The 19,986-nt window shown below is 45.8% G+C and overlaps 2 long non-coding RNA genes across 2 annotated transcripts; one reads left to right on the forward strand and one right to left on the reverse strand.

Moving 5' to 3' along the window:
• Positions 1–3,622: 3,622 nt before the first annotated feature.
• On the forward strand, positions 3,623–6,711 carry LOC148001307 (uncharacterized). Its single transcript, XR_015636986.1, has 2 exons — positions 3,623–5,749; positions 6,507–6,711. It is a non-coding gene; the product is annotated as an uncharacterized LOC148001307 (long non-coding RNA).
• Positions 6,712–10,070: 3,359 nt separating this feature from the next.
• On the reverse strand, positions 10,071–19,038 carry LOC148001308 (uncharacterized). Its single transcript, XR_015636988.1, has 3 exons — positions 18,807–19,038; positions 11,329–11,442; positions 10,071–10,895 (listed from the first exon to the last, which is right to left on the reverse strand). It is a non-coding gene; the product is annotated as an uncharacterized LOC148001308 (long non-coding RNA).
• Between the last annotated feature and the right edge of the window lie 948 nt (positions 19,039–19,986).

The following is a 19,986-nucleotide window of genomic DNA, read 5'->3' on the forward strand; positions in this document are numbered from 1 at the left end:
TGCTGACCCTTAGCCTATATACTACATACACACACACACACACACACACACACACACACACACACAAATGCTGGGCATATACCTTTAATCCCAGCCCCTGGGAAGCAAAGGCAGGCAGATCTCTATGAGTTCAAAGTCAGCCAGGGCTTCATAGTAAGACTGGGTCTCAAAACACGGGTGAGACAAATGGCTTAGTGACTTAGAGTAGGTAATGCTCTTCCAGAGGCCCCAAGTTCAGTCCCTAACACTCAGGTCAGGTGGCTCACAACTGCCTGTAAGCCCAGCTCCAGGACTTCCAATGCCTTTGTGGTGACTTGCATTCATGTATATATAACCTTAAGGGAAAGAAAGAAAAAGAGAAAGAAGAAAAAAAAAACAATGAAAGAAAGGAAGAAGGTAAGTTACAGAAGAAACCATATAGACTTAGCACTGAGGCAGCATAGCAGGTGACTATTACAGATTTGTGGACTTCTTAAGGAGCCAGGAGCCGCAACCCTGTGTGTGAGTGAGTGAGTGTGTGTGTGTGTGTGTGTGTGTGTGTGTGTGTGTGTGTATGTGTGATTTCGTCAGCGATGCAGCCAGTGTCACCCTTGGTTTCTGCCTCCCCTCCCAGAGCTCTGTTGGTAGAGGGCAACTGTAGAACATTTATTTTGGGCAGGACTAAATGTGAAGTATGAGAATGAGGAGAGAATGACACACAGCAAAGCCCTCGTGACAATCACACGCAGTCCTGGCATTACTTTCCTTGCCAAAACGGTTTGTTTTGGAGACCCTCGTGAGAGTTACGGCAGCCTTGTGTCACAACGGGCTCATCAGTGCCTTGTCATCCTGGGCTGCCCCAAACTTCTGAATTCGATTGGCTTCCTCTCAGGAAAAGAGAAAGACTTTGCTGCAATTTCACACAAGGAAAGAAACACGTGAAGAATGGTCTTACGCTTCAGTGTTGTTTGTTTACTGATATGTTGGGATTATTTTTCCTTTAACCAAGTCCCTTTTCTCGGAAGATTACCTCTGGATGAGCTAGAACACTAGTAGGCAGGAGTAAATGTTTAACATAGTTGCAGTTCCATCCCAGTCATGACCAAGGCACAGGGGCGATTCTTGACGAGCCTATCCATTCATGCTCTACACCCAGCCTCCCATTTCTCACGTAGAAGTAAGACCCCTGTCTTTCAGCCTGGCACATGGGTTATTTGTGAGAGACCATCTTTCCCAGTCTTATGTGTAGCTGGATTCAGCCTCGTGTCCATACTTGACCAATGGAGTGTAAAATCAAGTGGCACCCACAACATCTGGGTCATCTACTGGCCACTGGGCAATGGTGGCAGAGGCAAGCAACAATATTCTTGTGCTCAGAAGCGAGAAGGATAGAGAAGCCAAGTCTCAAGACTGGATGGGCTGGTAGATTGATGCCATCTGCCCATTACCCGGGACTTAAATTTTGTGTGCATGTGTGTTTACCTTATCATTTCTGTGTACTACATGTCTGTGTGTGCACCGCATGTGTGCCTGGTGTCTGTGGAGGCCAGAGGGGGCGTCCGAATTACAGATTGGGACTGGAATTACAGACAGCTGTAGGCTGCCGTGTGGGTGTTGGGAACCGGAAGCCAGGTCTTCTGCAAGAGCAACAAAGATGTTCTTAACCACAGAGCCATTTCTCCAGCCCACACTTGGACTTTTTACTTGAGAGAAACCAGCTCCCATCTTGCTTAAGGCTCTGCAGCTGAAGTCTCTCTGCAGGACTTAAACCGTCATCACTGTTTGGCGTCTTGGTGAGTTGGAGGCGCTGTTAGTCAACTATTTTAAGGTTTTTTCTTTTTCTGGAGCTGTATGACCAATCTTAGAATGCTTAATATTAATTAAGTTGTACAAAGTATTTTCAGAGCTAGCCATTAAAATCCTCAAAGTGATTGCTAACAGAGAGAAGGACAGTCCGCCACCCAGTAGAGGACGCTGTCTCCAGACAAGAGCCTCGATTCAGCTTCGTTAACTGTCAACTGCGATTCCACACTTTCTTAAAATACAGAACAGACTCTGTGAGAAAAGAGACACTATTAAAAAAATAAAAGGGCGCCAGCAGTTATACAGAACGTGTTTTCTGTGATGCCCAGGCTGTTTGGGAGAAGGTGGTCAAGTTGTAGTTTACGAGTCAAGAATGGAAGAAATTTCAGCCCAGCAGTAGAAATGCACATCATTTTAAAATATCACCTGTAATCCCTACTGTTCTAAGGCCATTATGGAGAATCCAGAAAATGCTAACCGAAGGAAGCAGAATAATGTATGCCCTCACACAGAGTGGACATGTCACCCTGCATTCTCCGCAGTGGCTTGTTTGTCTGGAAACCTACAAACAGCGCTGTCCTGTCTTCTGTGTTCTTGTCCTGTATAGGCTCCCTGCTCTGCTTTGGCAGTGCCAGGCTTTCACGCATGCCAGGCGAGGTCTTCACTACTAAGCTACAATTTCAACTCAAATATGTTGCATTTAAATATTTATCTTTTAAAAGATAAACCCTTGACATTTGGTCATGATTTCTCTCCAAAGAACCTAGGAAGTAACCTGGTATTTTTCTCATTCCGACTCCTTCAGCTATGGGAATGCCACATTGTCTTTGATCCATGTAGCACCAGCCTGCACCTTGAACTTCTTCATACTTCTGAACTACATGAGGAGGGGTGTGTGTGTGTGTGTGTGTGTGAGAGAGAGAGAGAGAGAGAGAGAGAGAGAGAGAGAGACAGAGAGACAGAGAGACAGAGAGACAGAGAGACAGAGAGACAGAGAGAGACAGAGAGACAGAGAGAGAGACAGAGAGACAGAGAGAGAGACTGGCAGGAAGAAACAGGCACAGAGAGACACACAGAGATACAGAGAGACATACACAGAGAGATAGATGCAGAGAGAGACAAAGACACACAGAGAGTCAGAGAGAAACATGGAAAGAGAGGTACAGATAGAAATGGAGACAGAAAGACAAAAGGAAACAGAAAGTGAATGTATTAAACATCGGAGATGTTTCTAATGAGAAAGCCACCCTTTCCTTTCTCATCGTTTCCTGTCAGACATATTGGAGGATTTGAATTATTCTTTGATGTCTATTAGGTGAAGTTCTGACACATGGCAAAGATTAACCCTGTCAGTCTCACACATCCCAAGTCCAGTGTGTTACCTACCATGTTAAAACTGTGAGCTATCATCCAGTGAGACCCTAATCTCCCTTTCCTCTCAGACAAACGGCCCCAGCAGGAGAGAATACAGTCACTTCTTCTCTCCTCCTCACTGTCTCCTCCCTATTTGTAGGCCATTCCCCCAACAACCCCCATGGTCAGGATGGGATGTCATGGTGGAGGTGGAGGGAGGTAGAGAATACAGACCATGCTGCGGCAGTTAAGCCTCGGGGTCTCGATAGGCTCTGTGCCCAAAGCTGCTGGGTTCCTGGGAGCCTTCAGCCCTGACGACTTCCCATCTGAGGTCCCACTGACTCAGGGCCTCATCTAGGTAGCTATGGCTGGCCCTGCCAGAGTTGGTAGTGCATGAATGCTTCTTAGAGTCACCTCTGGCCTCCTGGAGGCCCTCTTGTGCCGCATCCCATTGGAAATGACCCACCACCCGCATTCTTTACCTCAGAACCAACATTTGGACCATTGCCTGCTGTTTCAAGCCCGGAGACGGTGGCCTCGCTCCAGCAGATGCTAGTTTACACAACGTGCTGTGACCTAGACACAGCAGGAGGGAACATCCGTCTCCCAGGATTCCAGGAAAGAGGTTCTGTCAGTGGGTCAGTTTAAGGTCACTGCAAGGGAGTCTTCCTTGACTGTTTCACTTCATGCAAGGGGACCTGGCTGAGATGTGCCACCAATCCTGCCTCCCAGCCTGGGCCTCTGACTCCCTGCTAATTTCTTTCTGCAGAAGTCCTTATTGCCCTCCAAACTCCTCACCAAGGCCATGGCCCTAAAGTGTTTCTTTTGTCAGTTGGGGAGTCCTTTAGGATATCGGTCAGCAGCCTTGTTGTCAGTTGCATGGGATCATGGAGCAGGGCAGGTATACATTCAGAGGCCTCCCAGGTACCGTTGAGACCTGCTAGCACTTTGGAACAAGCAGGCACTGAGCCAGTCCCTGGGAGTCCTGTGGGTGAGAACCTCACTTTCACACAACTGTGGCCTAGGTTGGGGGTGGTCCAAGCAGAATCCAGAAGACAGGGCCCACGGAAGCACTGGGGCTTCTGAGTTATGGCTCACCAGATTCCCAGCAAGCTGAACATACATTTAATCGAAGCCTATTGATTCAGTATCTATTTATTTCTTGAATAAACTTGTAAACGTTTTTCTCTCCTACAAATGTTGGTTATTTCATCTCTTGATACTAACACCTTCTCTGGGTTGTGGCCAAATGTGGCCCTGTTTTCTCCTCAGAGGCTGTTGGCCACCAGCCTGTGTGGACAAAGGGAGCAGAAGCAGAGAGCAGGATTCGGAAACCTGTGAGGATAACGAAAGAACTTCTGGAGACCTCTGCAGTGAGACAGGTCCACTTTATCGTTCCACAGATGGGGTATACAAGGGCTTTTAGGGGAACGGGTGGAAAGGGTTAATTGACCATAACAAAGCATCTATCATGGCGGCGGGAAGGACTGATGGTCATGATATAGTATGGAATCATTGTGTGGGCAGGAAGCCAGAGTGAGTCTCATGTGCCGAATTATGCAGCATTTTCAGAGATTTTTTGCACAAGGTCATTTTTTCAGTTAAGACCTTGCTCAAGGGACACTCTCCAGACAAAACCAGGCAGAGACAGGGAAGCCCTGCAAGAAAGGGAGTCCTCCATTTTGCTGTGATCTCAGAAAGCCATCCTGTCACCGGGGACAGTGACCTTCCTAGCAGGGTTCTTCAACAGCCAAGAACTAAACCTCCTAAGACCTGTGCCCTTTCCCAGATCCTGCTTTCTGTTGGCTGCAGGGGTGGAGAAGACACTGTGTGCTCACCTTTTCCCAGGCTGTGTTTGAGAGGAAGAAGAGCTCTAGTTAAGGGCCCTGGTTTCGGAGCCTTGCTAACTAAATAGGAATTCTGGAACTAATCGGTTTCTTGCAAAATAGCCTGGAGCAAGCAAGGCTTAGTTAACCACGATTTGTTACTGTTCCTCTACAGAGCAGTAGGTTTGTGACCTGTGTGCTCAGAATGGAGCCTGACACACAGAGACATCCCAACAGGTGGGAGCTGAGGATACAGGAGAGCGATGGCTCCACCTTTCACTGGTTTCCTGCTTTGGATGGCATCTTACCAAATTGTGGTCCTGGGTCTGACGTGGCTGGATTAGGATGATCAGTGTGGTTGCTGGAGGGCCATAGGTGTGTGATACCTACTGAACCTGTTACTTCATGCACACACTGTCCCAGTCGGGTCCTGTAAAGGCTCAGCGGCTTTATTTTAGGGACCCACAGTGGGAGAGTGGCAGCAATCCGCTCGGAGGAAACACATCTCCTAGCATTTCTCCTGAGTGGAATTGCTGGAAGGTCACCCATCCTGGTACCTGACAATCTGGGAGGCTGAGTCTCTCCAGCCTAGGGAACCACTTGGCTTGACAGTTTAACCTATCTTCAGAGTATTTCCTACTCTAGATTCTTGGAAGTTAACTTCCTTACAACTAGCTCCACTCCTCTTGGAAGTTCGCCACCGGTGTTAGCTTTACCACTTTAAGCTTCAACGATGACCGTGGGGTTGCTCAAGGGAGGTCCTGACTTACTTTTCACCATCTCTGTGGGTAAGAGAGTGTGTATTTATCTTGTGATTGGGTCCTGTTAAATTAACACACAGGTTGAAAGCCGGCGGAAAGCCGGTGCAATTAGCCTTAATTTGAGTTGTATTTTCTTCCAGTGTTCAAAAAAAAAAAAGTGATAACTAGTCAATAGACACATAACAATTTTTTTTTCCTGTCACAGCCTTAACGGATGGCAAGGGGACTGTTTTGGTTTGAGAGAGCAAAGTAGCTGGTGTTGTAGAATGCTGCCTCTGAGCATGGAGGCCAGCACGTCTCCATCCAAACGGCTGTGACTGATCAAAAGAGAGGCTGGCATCAGGCCTTTGATATTTATTTTTCTAGGAGAAGTGGGTGGGGTAGGTCATTAGACCCTCACCTGAGGTTCCAGCCACCCCTTGGAGAATTACACAGGGTAATACTCTGTAGGCCATCCTGCCTAAGCTACATGTGTTCTTGTGCTCCTCGGAGGTGGTACACTGTAGAGTGGGGACAGTTTGCTGGAAGGGGGTGTTCTGTCCATGTGGTTTTTAGAAAAGTAGATATCCATGCTTGGGTGAGACCTTTTGGTGGTGTGGCTACTTTGGGGTCACCCAGGAACCTGTAAGTAACCCCTCACAATGCTGTGCCACTGAGCCCAATAAACTCATGGCGTCGCCAAAGCGCAGCGAGATGGAGTGTTGCCTTGGTCTATCTTTCCTCTTGGCATTTTATTTTTTTTCATTTTTCATTGTTTTTATTTTTTCTCAATTCCCACTCACAGATCATCTTTACAAGAAGTCAAAGGCAACTAGTCTCACAGAAGTCGCTCAAAAAGCAAGCACACTTGGAGTTGAACGGGAACCCTGGAAACCAAGTCATTTTTTGATGAGGGCACCAAGAAAATAATAGGGGGGTATTCTTTTTAAAATGGTGTTGGGGAAACTGGGTACTTAAATGGGAAACAATAAAATTGGATTATTACATCATACCATATCCAGCATCATCTCAGAATGGGTTTAAGAGCCAAGGGTAAGACCTGGAATTATAAAACTCCAAGACCTCTTATCAATCTAGGAAGTAATGTTTTGGGCATCAGAGCACACTCTCAAGCAATAAAGCCAAGTAGGCAAGCAAGGCTCCATCAAGCCAGGAGCTGCTGAGCATGAACAGTTAACAGCATGGGAAAGCTCTCCGCAGACTATTTATCTGGGTATAGGAGGGACACACACACCTTGATAGTAAAGCACCAAGTAACCCAGTGTTAAAAATGGGCAAAGAACCTGATCGGACATATTGCCAAAGAAGGCATAGAAGGGCAATGTGTATGTGCATGGGAAGCAGCTGACATCCAAGGCTGTCTGGGGAATTCAAATCTACAGCACAGACAGCCATCACTGCACACCAGTTAGGCTGGGGCCTGTGGGAGACACTGGAGAGTGAGTGCATAGCTCATCGAGGACAGCTCGGCACAGAAAAGCTCCTGGCTTGGATTCCCAGCAGCACAACAAACAGACAGAACATCAACTGGCTGGAAAGACCAGGTATAGGGAGGGTGTGGGAAACGGGGACCCCTGGTCCCTGCTGGTGTCGGGAACATTAAGTTGGAAAACAAGGAAGGAGGTTCTCCAGAAAATTGGCCAGTGAAAACCAAGCATATGGATCTAGTGGTCACTCTCCTTGGAGCACACCACTGTAAGTGAAATCAGTAGATACGGTTCCAAAATGAGGCGAAGGCATTCAAGAAGCTCATGTCTAATAGGTTTTGCTGATACTGATCTATACCACATCGCCTTAGTTGCTTCAAGAGAAAAATAGGAAGCAACAGACCCTTCTCTTGATCTTAAGTACGGACCTGAATTCTTTTTCCTTCTCTTTGTAGTTTGAGTTAAGGTTTCACTAAATAACCCAGGCTGTCCTTGATCGCCAGAGAGATTAGAGGCACAGGTCACCACATCAGGCAGATGACAAAAAGACGGGTCATTATAAGTTGGCATTGGTTTCAGAGGCTATAATTCTACAGGCAACGAGGGCTGCTCTCGGCCTTCAGGGAAGAGCTGGGCAGCCTTGTCCAACACTTCTTCCAGCAGTGGCCCTTCATCCCAGCAGGAGAGTGCACCCCACCCTTGCAGCTCCAAGCAAGGCCTATTTTCCATATGTCTTTGTATGACGTGCAACTGCAGCTTGGTGGGAGCCCGCTGGGGCATTTGAGGCTTCAGGGCGAATCTCTCACCTTGGTGAACTTGTACAGGCATTTGCTTGCTGTCCCGAGCCCAGGGCAAGATCTCGTGACTGCGGAAAACCCACTGTGAGCCTCTTGTGCAACCTTCTCAGTACAGCTGTGCTCACTCAAACTACAGCCAGGTCTGGGCTGTGTCTAAAGCACTCCGTGTGGGGGCGGGGATGGAGGGGGTGCTCTCAGAAATGGTTTATGAATCATGGTGAAGAAGGGCCAGCTGGTAGGATGCTGAGGGCTGAAGAATGGTTCTCAGTCTGTCCTGTAGCCACCTGGTCACTGGTCCAGGAACCTAGAGTTCCTGGGCTGAAAGTAGCAGGTCCTTCTTCTCGAGGTTGACCATTAGTTGACCTCTCCACAGTACCACAGTGCCTGAGGAAGATGGTAGTGAAAAACTGTGGTCATTTTCTGGACTGGTCTTCTTGATTCATTTTCTTTCTTTCTTTCTTTCTTTCTTTCTTTCTTTCTTTCTCTCTCTCTCTCTCTTTCTTTCTTTCTTCTCTCTCTGTCTCTCTCTGTCCTCTCTGTCTCTGTCTCTCTCTGTCTCTCTGTCTCTGTCTCTGTCTCTCTCTCTCTTTCTCTCTCTCTCTCTCTCTCTCTCTCTCTCTCACACACACACACACACACACACACATGCACAGAAGACATTTTATCTCAGTGTTTTGAGACAGGGTTTCTCTGTGTAGCCCCACAGCCCTGATTATCCTGGAACTCACTCTGTAGACCAGGCTGGCCTTCAACTCAGAGATCTGCCTGCCTCTGCGTCCCAAGTGCTGGGATTAAAGGAGTTTGCCAACACTGCCTGGACAAGCACTTTTCTTATGAATCTGTTAATGACCGTGGGGTTGGCTTATGAGAGGAGCTTTGCTTCAAGTTGTGGGTCTACCTGGCTCCATTATACTTGGGGACTCTTGCACCCCATGTGTTCACTTCGGGTCTGGAGTGGAGTGTTGCATCAATGCAGAGCAAGCTTATGTCAAGGCTGTGGACAAATGGAGAGGCAGAGGCATTGTGAGGTCTACACTGAGGTTGGATACTACTGTGTCTGTCCACAGTGCATTGCCTAAAGCAACTCACAGGGCTAAACTCTAAGAGATGCATCCTCTCTGCCAATACTAAGTCAAGAAGGTAGATGTAGGGGTGAAGAGCTGAAGGTAGTAACTAAGTCCACCACTCTACCTCTGTGCTCCAGGGCCTCAGCTACAGTCTAGTCATTCTCAGAACTGTGGCAGTTAATCTTATCACTGGACAAAATTCCTGACAGAAACAACTCAACAGAGAACTTATGCTGGCTTAACATTTCATGTCAGTTCCCCACTCACTGCAGGGAAGGCCTGGCAGTATTAATGCCAGAATAGCAGCCTCTTCATGTTGTACAGACCAGGAACAGGAAGTGAGAGAGGAACCAGGGACAGGTTCCTTCAAAGGCTCATCCCCTAGTAGCTTGTTTCCAATAGCTATGTGCCACTTCCTAGATTCCACAGCTTTCAAAATAATACCACGAGCTGAGGACTGAGAGCTCAGAACACGAGCCTGTGAGGAACATTTGGGATTCAAATCACAACAGGGTTCGTTGTCTCTTACTTATTTAACATCTACCAAGCACCAAGCAAATATCAATGGAATTGTATAGAAGTATATCTCATGTCCACTATAAAACCCAAGAATTTTATAGTGGAAGCCAGGTCATAAAGTATCTCCTAGGGAGCATATTAAAATGCAGGTATCAATTCCCAGGTAGAATGACAGGGAGATCCAGGGTCCAGGAACTCAGTATTGTACAGCAACTCAGAAGAGAGGGGTCTGAGGTAGGAAACTCTCCTGGTCCTTAACAATTGCTAGGCTAATAATCAATGATGCTAGCAGATTTGGTTCTTAGAGATGCATTTGTAAACCTGTGTACAAATGAATGGCTTTTCCGACCCCACCCTCACTAACCTCCCCACACCATCTCCATTTCTACATTAGTCAAGGTCTTGGTGATGCCCCTGAGTTTTGCAGATTGTCTCTGGTCTCTAGAAAATAACTAAACACGTAGACCTTAATGTCATGTTTAGAAACTGAACATTTGTCTTGCTTAACTCTACAAGACATTGATCATTTCCCACTACTCATTAGACAAAGGCTTTATTTTTTTTTAAATACTTCACTTGAAGTTCCTCCTCCCAGATAACCACATCTTTCCTCTTAATTGATGAGGTAAATTCTAGCTGACATCAACCACCAATCATTATCTCCGGTTCTGGGTTAAATTCCATAAATCACACGGTTGCTGAGAAGAGACCAAGCCTCTGTCTGTCTGCGGTGTGTTCAGCTGGTTTTATAGAAGCCTGGGGATGTGGGTGCTCATTGCGTCCATCACAGTAGCTAAAGCTGCCTAAAAATAAAGGACAGGAAAGGACAACAAAGGGTTTTGGCAAGAATGTTCAACACAGGAGTCCAGCTGGGCCTGAAGATGGATGGTCTGGCTCTCTCCACCAGAGAAGCAGATGCTCACAATGTTTAAGCTCACAGGAGTTTGGTTTCTTTTACCTACAACCGTAAGAGCCCTGGCCAGTATTTCATCATCTGATATTGAGACCAGCTCGACCACAAGCAGGTGGGACTGATCAGAGCTTTGCAAAGCTAAGGATTTGCTCAGCAAGACACAGCGTTTATTCTAACAACCATTCCAGGCCTGGGGCCCCACAGCTCCACTACTCCTGAGGCACTCCTCTAGAAAAATGAATCAATTAAAAAAATAGCTACAGCCATTAGCTCCGTTTGTGTGTTCTAAGCAAGGTCCAATCGCGTTCTTGAATACTACTTCTTCTGACTTCTACCCGCTGCTGCAAAAGTTGTATTTCTTCCCCGTTCCAGCACCCACGATTAACTCCAGTGACTTCTGCGCAGGTATCAATAGGGCGCTCGCTGACATTATCTCTTGTTTCTTCCTGGCTATGATGAAAACATAGAAGTCTGAGGATGGGTGACAGGAAGTCATGCATCACTTTGAGCATGCTGCCCTTTTTATTATAAATACGACAGTATGGCTAGGTGGGACGGTTTCAAAGAGACAGGATGTTACCTTAAACATTTACAGAGCTGTGGTTAAAACAGCCTTTTAAAACTACCTTTCCAACCCACAGAGCTTACATAAATATTTGGCTGTTGGTGACAGACCTAATAAAGCTGTTTAGAATGGCGTAGCACTATTTACTCACAGAGTAATGTCCTAGACCTACTCTGGCCAATAGTTTTAAGAGGGAGAGATGCTACTTTTTAGCACCTTGAATAAATATTTGCAAGACATAAATTCAAGATAACCCCGTCCCTTCCCTAAAGCTGTTTATTGCATCCCATCCAAATGCCCCTTTTAGATGTCACTCACTCGGCACAGCTGGTGGCTGGATATTTTCTTAAAATATATCGGAACACATCAACCAGTATGTGCAGGAATTCCAGGGTTTCTTAACAGCTCAAAGTCCTGCAGAGGAGCCTGAGCCTGGAGGATAAACAGAATTCTTTTGAGTTTGAAAAATGCAAATCAGCACATGAATATGACCCTTCGGGGCATGATGAATCTCACGTCCGACCAGAAACTAAAGACATATTCTTAGTGACCTACCACATGATGGGCATCGTAGAAAGTACTGGAAACAGAAGTAGAAAGGACATTGACTACCCTGGGCATTTCTCCTTTATTAAAACTAATATGGTAACTTCAGTTGTTGACTGAGGCTACGAGGCCAAGAGATGGATCTCTGCCCGTGCAAAGTAGTAGGGATGCCAGTTGACTTCCTCTTGGCTCTTTTCAAAAGAGCCAGACATGAGTCCCTAAGGGGAAAGCCACCAACAACGACTAGCGTCTCTTCACATGGATCAAGTCACAAACAAGCTCCTGGTTGCCTGTTACACCCCTGTGCTATTTTGTTTTCTTTTAAAAACACAGTTGAATTACTTTTTAAATCCAAGAAGCATTCCTCACTTGCTGCTGTGATAGAGCATTGAGATTTTCAAATCCTTGTCCCATATGTAGACACCAAATGGACCCTAAGTGCTGGCTGTGTTCATATTACTGTTACTGTCTGAGGTTTCATTTCCAGTACATGTTAACTATGCAAACATTCCCAACATTTAAGACAGCAATACGGACTGACTCACAGAAGTAGCCATCCAGGTTCCATGTAAAAACTGTCTTTGTCCTGGTGTATAATGAGCCCTCCTGGTCTGAACACTCTTAAAGAGAACAAAAGGAATGTGGAGTTGGGATCTATATTATTTAGGGGTGGAAGAGAAGATGATGACGACTTTGAAGGGTGGCATTTATCCTTTCTTTCAGTGTATGAATTTAAACCAGATGGACTGTTCACAATATCCCCACTCAGCATTCATCTCCATTCAAAACCATTTGGTTAAATGGGTCCTACGGGAAATCCCACTCCTGCTCCTGCCATAGCCTCGGATGACTCGGGGTCGGCCGTGCTTGCCTCCTTAGACAGCCAGTGGGACACATCTGCCTAAGCATGGCAGCCCAAGGATGATGCCAGCAAGAAGTGTCCTCAACCAATGCAGTTTAGGTCACAGCATTTTCTTGTCTCTGGGAATGACAAATGCGAAATGGAAAACTGCCTGGTTGGGGATGACTTCATTTATTCCTGGGAAAATCAGACATCTTCACAAAGATTCAAAGGAGTAGATCAGTCAGGATATCCTAAGTGCTATAACAAGCATCTCCAGACTTGGGACTAGGCTCTGGGGACATGGTGATAGAACAGAGATCCTATGCTCAAGGGCTTCATTTTTGTGGCTTTCAGGACTAAACTGTGTCTATGGAGAATGATTCCTTCCATGAAATACTGGTGCTAGACTTCTGCACATTGATGTCAAGAGCTCTCTAGGAAAAATTTGGATGGACGGGTCCTACTTACAAAAGACAATAGAGAAAATAATCTTAAATAGCTATTTCCTGACATGAGAAACCACTCCTGGGTCTGGTCACCTGATCTTCCTCCTGGCCTCACAGCTTCTCCTGGGAGATGGGGCATACCACAAAAGGACTGCAGGAGGTTACCAGCCCAGCTAGCTTGGCATATTCATAGTGAGTAAGAGAGATCCTGTCACACACGGTGGGACCCAAGGACCCATTCCCAAGGATGTCCTATGACCTCTGTATGTGAGTTGACTCCAGCCGCAGCCCCAGGCCCCACCACATACAAAAGAGAAAAGCAAGCTGGGGGATGTTGTAATGTGATCATCCCGAATCTTTGATTCTACCATTATAGGCATATCTAATTCTTTTCAAAAAGCAATTAGGAAATAATACAAGACCCATAAAATATCAGTACCAATAAACTCTTCTCTGAGGTTTTATTTTCCCTTGAAAAATGAAGTTAAAAATGAAAAGATTAAATTTTTGATAGTACTAATTATAAAAACTCACAAAAATATGCCACTCAGCTACAATATAAGGATAAGTGTGTTAGCCAGGACAGGCTAATGCTGTAACAAGCAGCCCTTTCCAGACCTACAGGTTAAGCCTTTTCTTCTCACTTACAATTTAGTGTTGGATTCGTGGTTTACCAGATGGTGATTCTGGGATTTGGGATTAGACTCATGGCTCCACGGTCCTCTGGGAAAGTGAGATCTTCCACATCTGGCTATCAGATGGTGAGAAGGAGAAACGGGGCATGGGGAAATATCCATGGGGCACTTTGGAAGCCATCAAAAGAGCGATGTGTATTACTCCCAGCCCGCAACACTTAAGAGAGCTAGACAGGAACTGGGCATATGAGGACCAGATAATGAGATAGCACGGTAGATACAAACCACCATTTATGCCACAACATGTTAGTTGTACATCGTAGGGAGAAGTGGGCAGTTGGGGAAAGAGGCAGCGTATTGTGCTATTGAACATCCTAGTTTGAATCAGTTGAAGCCTATTTTTGTGTCTGTTTTAGAACATAATGTCTTTGAAGAACTGGAGGGTGACTTTGGCACAGGGCTATATGCAAGCGTGTGTGTGTGTGTGTGTGTGTGTGTGTGTGTGTGTGTGTGTGTGTGTGTGTGTGAGATGAGAAATGGGGTTGAGAATGCCAATGATATATGAGCCCACAGGGAGGTTTGGAATAGTGATTTTCAATCTTTCTAATGCTACAATCCTTTAATACAATTCCTCATTTCGTGGTGACCCCATAATCATAAACTTATTTTTGTTGTTATTTCCTAACTGTAATTTTGCTGCTGTTATGAATTGAAATGTTAATATCTGATATATAGGATATCTGATATGCAGTCATTTGACCTCACGAAGGGGTCTCAATCCACAGGTTAAGGAACACTGCTATAGAGCCTCTTTGGTGTTCCATTAAATATGTAATGATCATTACACTTACATGTTAGAAAAGTCTATTTGTAGGACAGGCTAGAGAGAGAGAAACTGGAAGGAAGGGAATTGGTTAGGAATCTATCTCTCTAGAAGCATGATTAGCATCTCCTTGATTCATTAGTGCATTTAAGGTCTTTAAGGGCAGATGATTTTTTTAATTAAATTTATTTATTTATTCCCTTTTACAACCCACTATTAGCCCTTCCTCTCTTCTTAGTATCCTTTATGCAAGTCCTTCCCCAATCTCCCTTCCCTTTCTCAAAAGAGAAAGGTAAGCCCTCTTCTGGGTGTCAACACCTCACCCCCACTCACATTTCTCCACCCCCATCCCCACCCACATTTATCAAGTCACTGTAGGACTAGGCACATCCTCTCCCACTGAGGCCAGACAAGGCTGTCCATTTAGGGGCCCAGAATCTACAGGCAGGCAACAGGGACAGCCATGATCCAGTTGTTTGGGAGGCCAGCATGAAGACCAAGCTGCTCATCTACTGTGTGTGTACAGAAGGCTTAGGTCCAGCCTGTGACCACTCATTGGTTGGTGATTCATTCTCTGGGAGCTCCCAAGGGTCCAAGTTAGTGGTCTCTGTCTTCCTGTGGAGTCCCTGTCCTCTTCGTGTCCCTTAATCTTTCTCCCAACTCTTCCATAAGACTCTTCTTCGAGCTCTATCTAACCTTTGGGTGTGAGTCTCTGCATATCTTTCCATTGGTTGCTGGGTGGAGCCTCTCAGAAGACAGCTATGCTAGACTCCTGTCAGCAAGCATAACAGAATATCATTAATAGTGTCAGGGACTGGTTCTTACCCCAGGATGGGTCTCAACTTGGGTAAGTCATTGGTTGACCACCCCCTTAGTCTTTGCTCTATCTTTGTTCCTACACATCTTACGAGTGAGACACATTTTGGGTCAAAGGTTTTGTGGGTGGGTTGCTGTCCCTATCCTTCCATTGGGAGTTCTGTGTGGCTACAGGATCCATATTCCCCACTGCTAGGAATCTCCGTTAGATTTGCTCCCTTAGATGCTCTGTGGCCTCTCTTTCTCTATCCCAGGTCTCTGGCACATCCTAGACATTGTTCCCCTCCCCTCATTGATATTCTTTCTCTCTCTCCTGCTCTCCCTACACATGATCTCCCTCTCCCTCCCCATCCCTTCTTCCATCCAATCCCCTCATTCCACTGATCCTCGATATCTATTTTGTTTCCCCTTCTGAGAAAGATTGAACCATCCTCCCTTGAGCCCTCCTTGTTATTTGGCTTCTTTGGGTTTGTTGACTACAGGATAGTTAACCTGTACTTTATGACTAATATCCACTTATAAGTGAGTACATACCATACATGTCCTTTTGGGTCTGTGTTACTCATGATGGTATTTTCTAGTTCCATCCATTAAGGTCAGATGTTTGACCTATACAGCCGCTATTGGTGCTATACTTCCTGACACTCTGCACCCATTCAGCACTCGAGGAACTCTTGGGTTGATGGGAGAAGACAAGGATAATGGAAAAGAGCTTGAGCAGAACTTCCAAGGTCACCCCGGGTCTTCAACAAAATGTGATAGGATGGAGCTCCTTATATTGAATAGTTGTTCTTAAAGGAAACTTATGATACCTGTGCTAAGCATAGGAATGGGGTTCAGATCCTGGGTGCCCTCCAAAGTTACAACTTCCAATAAACAATTATTAGCAACCAATATTAAGTGGAAAATGTTCTGAGAAGCAGATGTTCCTGTCTTATGGTACAGAAACAGGTGACAGCTAACTAAACAGTTTAGACAACGAGAAGCCAGAAGTCTAAGGTGTTGGCAAGAAGTCCCCCTCTCCCTGGAGGCTCTGGGAAAAAGGAGATCCTTGCCTTGTCTAACGACTGGTGCCCACTGACCTCTCTGGATGCCAGACTCCAGTCTCTGTCTCTGTGGTCAAACCATTCCTCCCTCTCCTGTTCACTGTCTCTTTGGATTTCTTAAAAAGACACTTGTCACTGGATGAGGACCTGTCCAGATGATACAGGATGGTCTTCTCATGCCCAAATCACTGACAGTATTCATTTGCTGATGCTTTCCTCGTGAGGTCATAGTACACGTTTCAGGACAGAGATTTCTCTTTGAGGGCCATGACAGTCCAGTCCACTTTCGTTTATCATAGGATCATTACCTTGTTCATGTAGTTAGGTTCCTTAAGCCTTCCCTGCCTTTGGTGATGATGCTCAAGACAGACAGTGTGGTCTCCACTGGCTTGGACAAGTTGCTAAGGGATCGGGGTGGCAGGTGCTGACAGAGTGGAGTGTACTTAAAATTAATATTTTTTTGAAGCTTCCAGCTCTCTGTTCTGGAATTTCTCCCCTGGAATCAGTTTCTATTCTCTCAGTGGGTTTACATGTTGATTTCTTCCATGCTGTAAACTAAGCACAGAAGCTCCTAAGATCCTGGTATCCTTTCCTGTAAACACACTGAAGAATCTCCCAGAGCATATAATCACTCCAACCATGCTGAGCTGTGTTTATAATCCCGGGTGTCACAGACGGCGTGTCAGGTTTGTTTTAAAAACAACCATCTACCTGGCCACAGTGGTTCACTACAGTTATTTTAGCCCTTGAGAATCTGAGGGAAGAGGATTGCTGTGAATTCACAGCCAGCCTGGGTTACCCAGAAAGACCCTGTCTCAAGGAAAATAACAGCAACATGAGGATATAATTTAAATACATAAGGGATTTTATACTTAGACCTATACAAATACCTACACGTTCAAATGGATGGAGTGCCTTCCCACAACTGCCAACACTTGGAGACAATTGGGTCTTTCAAAAGTTGAGCAAACTGTAGTATATGTATAGGATAGACTATTATGCACCATGGAAAAAGAGCTATTAACTCATGAAAAGATGTGGAGGAAATATGAATGCATCACTAAACAAAATGTTATATATATTATGATACCAATTATATGACATTCTGGGAAAGGCAAAACTATGGGGCTATTAAAATATCAGTGACTGATAGAAGTTGAGGGGATGGGGATGGTGAATAGGTGGTGTTCTGTATGCAGTATGGTCATAGAATGATATACACATTTTTAGGTTTAGAACCTTAGTTCACCACCAAGAGTGAGCCCCACTGCAAATTATTGAACTTGATTGGCTGCGTTGTGTCCATGTTGGTTCACCGACTGTAATCAATGCATCCCCTCTGGGCTATATGTCGATATATATTCTGTAAAAACTAAATTTAAAATGTTTTAATTAATTCATATTTACTTTGCATCCCAACAGTAGTTTCTTCTCTCTCCCTCCTCTTCTCCAAGTCCTCCCACCCCCACCCCCCACCCCCTACTCCCACCCTCCTCTACTCCTCCCTTTCTCATCAAAACTCCCATGGATATCAACCAACTTTGGCACATCAAGATGCAGTAACATTAGACTCACCCCTCACCTATCTATCCTTGAGGCTAGATAAGGCAGCCCTGCAGGGGAAAAGGGTCCCAAAGTTAGGCAAGAGTCAGAGACAGCTCCAGTCCCTCTGTTAGGAGTCCCACAAGAAGACCAAACTACACAACTGTAACATGTGCAGAGGGCCATGTGTGTAACATGTCAGTCCCATGAATGCTCCCTGGTTAGAGGGTCAGTCTCTGTTGCCCCACTATGGGCCCAGGTTAGTGGATTCTGTAGGCTTTCTTGTGGTGTCCTTGACCCCTCTGGTTCCTATAATTCTTTTCTCCCCTCTTCAGCAGGATTTCCCAAGCTAACCCTGATGTTTGGCTGTGGGTCTCTCAGTCTGTTTCCATCAGTTGCTAGGTGAAGCCTCTCTGATAAAAGCTATGCTAGGCTCCTGTCTCTGCACATCTTGTAGAAAGAACAAATTGTGGGTCTAAGGTTTTGCGGCTGGGTTGATATCCCAATCTCTCTTTTTTTTCTTTTTTTTTTTTTCTCTTTTTCTTTTTTTCAGAGCTGGGGACCTAACCCAGGGCCTTGTGCTTGCTAGGCAAGCGCTCTACCACTGAGCTAAATCCCCAACCCCGATATCCCAATCTCTTTATTGGAAGTCTTGCCTGGTTACAGGTGATGGCCAATTCAGGCTCCATAGCACCCACTCCTAGGCACGTTAAACCCGGGTCACCATTGTAGAATCCTGGGAGTTGCCATCGATCTAGGTTTCTAGTTCATCCTAGAGATGCCTCACCTCCACCCCACTGTGATTCTAGTTGTCTCTCCCAGGACTCTCCCCCTCTGTCCTCTCCTGACCTGATCACTCCTGTTCCCATGCCCACCCCCATTCACCCCCACCCCCACCCCCCACCCCCACCCACCATGTCTATTCTATTTCCCCTTCTCAGTGAGATTCACACTAAATTAAAATTCTAAGTTGGCTTTATATATTATACAAAACCAACCCCCAAAACAGAACCCCATTTTTCTTTTTCCTCCCAGTCATGCCAAAACTTCATAAACATACATGATAGTTAGCTCCCACACAGGCGTTGTTACTCATACCTTTTTGCTTTTGAGACAGGAACAAGGGTTGATCTTCAGATCATTAGAGAAATGGTATTTCTGGAGTAGAAAGCAAAGGAAGGGAATTATGAAACAGCATTTCCTTCAGAGTGCTTATTCTGGGTGAAGGAGAATGCTGCCATTTCTGGTATGTTCCTTGGAAAGGAGCCAGAATCCCAGCCCTTCCCTTCAGGGCATCCTACAGAAGGTGTGAGACTTCTGCTTCTGGTCTGACAAAGAAGGCAGTGTTCCTGGTGGCCCAGGCCTAGGTTTATTCTATGGTCCAGGATCTGTATTCTGTGGTGACACAAGTTACTGTCTGACATCCAAAAGATGAAGTCATACCCATCTAGCTTTGGGTAAATAATGAATCTGATTCAATTTGTCACATTTCAAGATCGAGAGGGGATACAATTGCTTCCTTTTTGAATCACACCAGGAGGCACACAGACAGAAATCAAATAGAAAGACCAGCAGTCAGCAGGTAGAAAAAGTACTGGGATAAATAATAGTCTGCCAGGCATCGAAAGGAAATGGGGCAAGGCTGAGTCAGCCATCAGCCAACAGGTAATGAAAGGCTGCCACATAGAGGCTTTCCGGGTTGGCATCAGATAGGGGGAGGAGCATGCACTCATGCTTTGTCGATGGCCTCGTGTCTGCTCTGGCTCCTCTCTGAAGGGCTCCTTTCCATAGGTGATGAGAACCTGGGGATGTGCAGGCAAAAGGGCTCCAGGGGTGCTGTAGAACTTGAAGGAGAGCTGTCTCAGGTCCAGTGGACACTAGCCTGCCTTCTCCTACTGGAGGATGGAGTCTTACTGGTGCCAAGCCCTGTTAGATCTAGGGGAGCCGATGTTCATAAACATCTCCTTATGGGGAAGCATGCACATTCTTTTTTTTTTTTTCTTTTCTTTTTTTTCGGAGCTGGGGACCGAACCCAGGGCCTTGCGCTTCCTAGGTAAGCGCTCTACCACTGAGCTAAATCCCCAACCCAGCATGCACATTCTTAATGGAAGTTCTTCCTGTTGGTTGGAGCTGAGGCCAAGAGGACAATGGGTGATTAAAACCAGTGTTGCCTTCTCACTTCTGGAAGACTCCATCTTCATGGATACTGCCAATAGCGGCTCACTACAGGGACCCAGAGCAGAGGAGAAAATACATTAAGATGCATTGTACCTGCTTC

Source organism: Rattus norvegicus, chromosome 14 (genome assembly GCF_021556685.1).
Source record: "Rattus norvegicus strain SHRSP/BbbUtx chromosome 14, alternate assembly SHRSP_T2T, whole genome shotgun sequence".
NCBI lineage: Eukaryota > Metazoa > Chordata > Mammalia > Rodentia > Muridae > Rattus > Rattus norvegicus.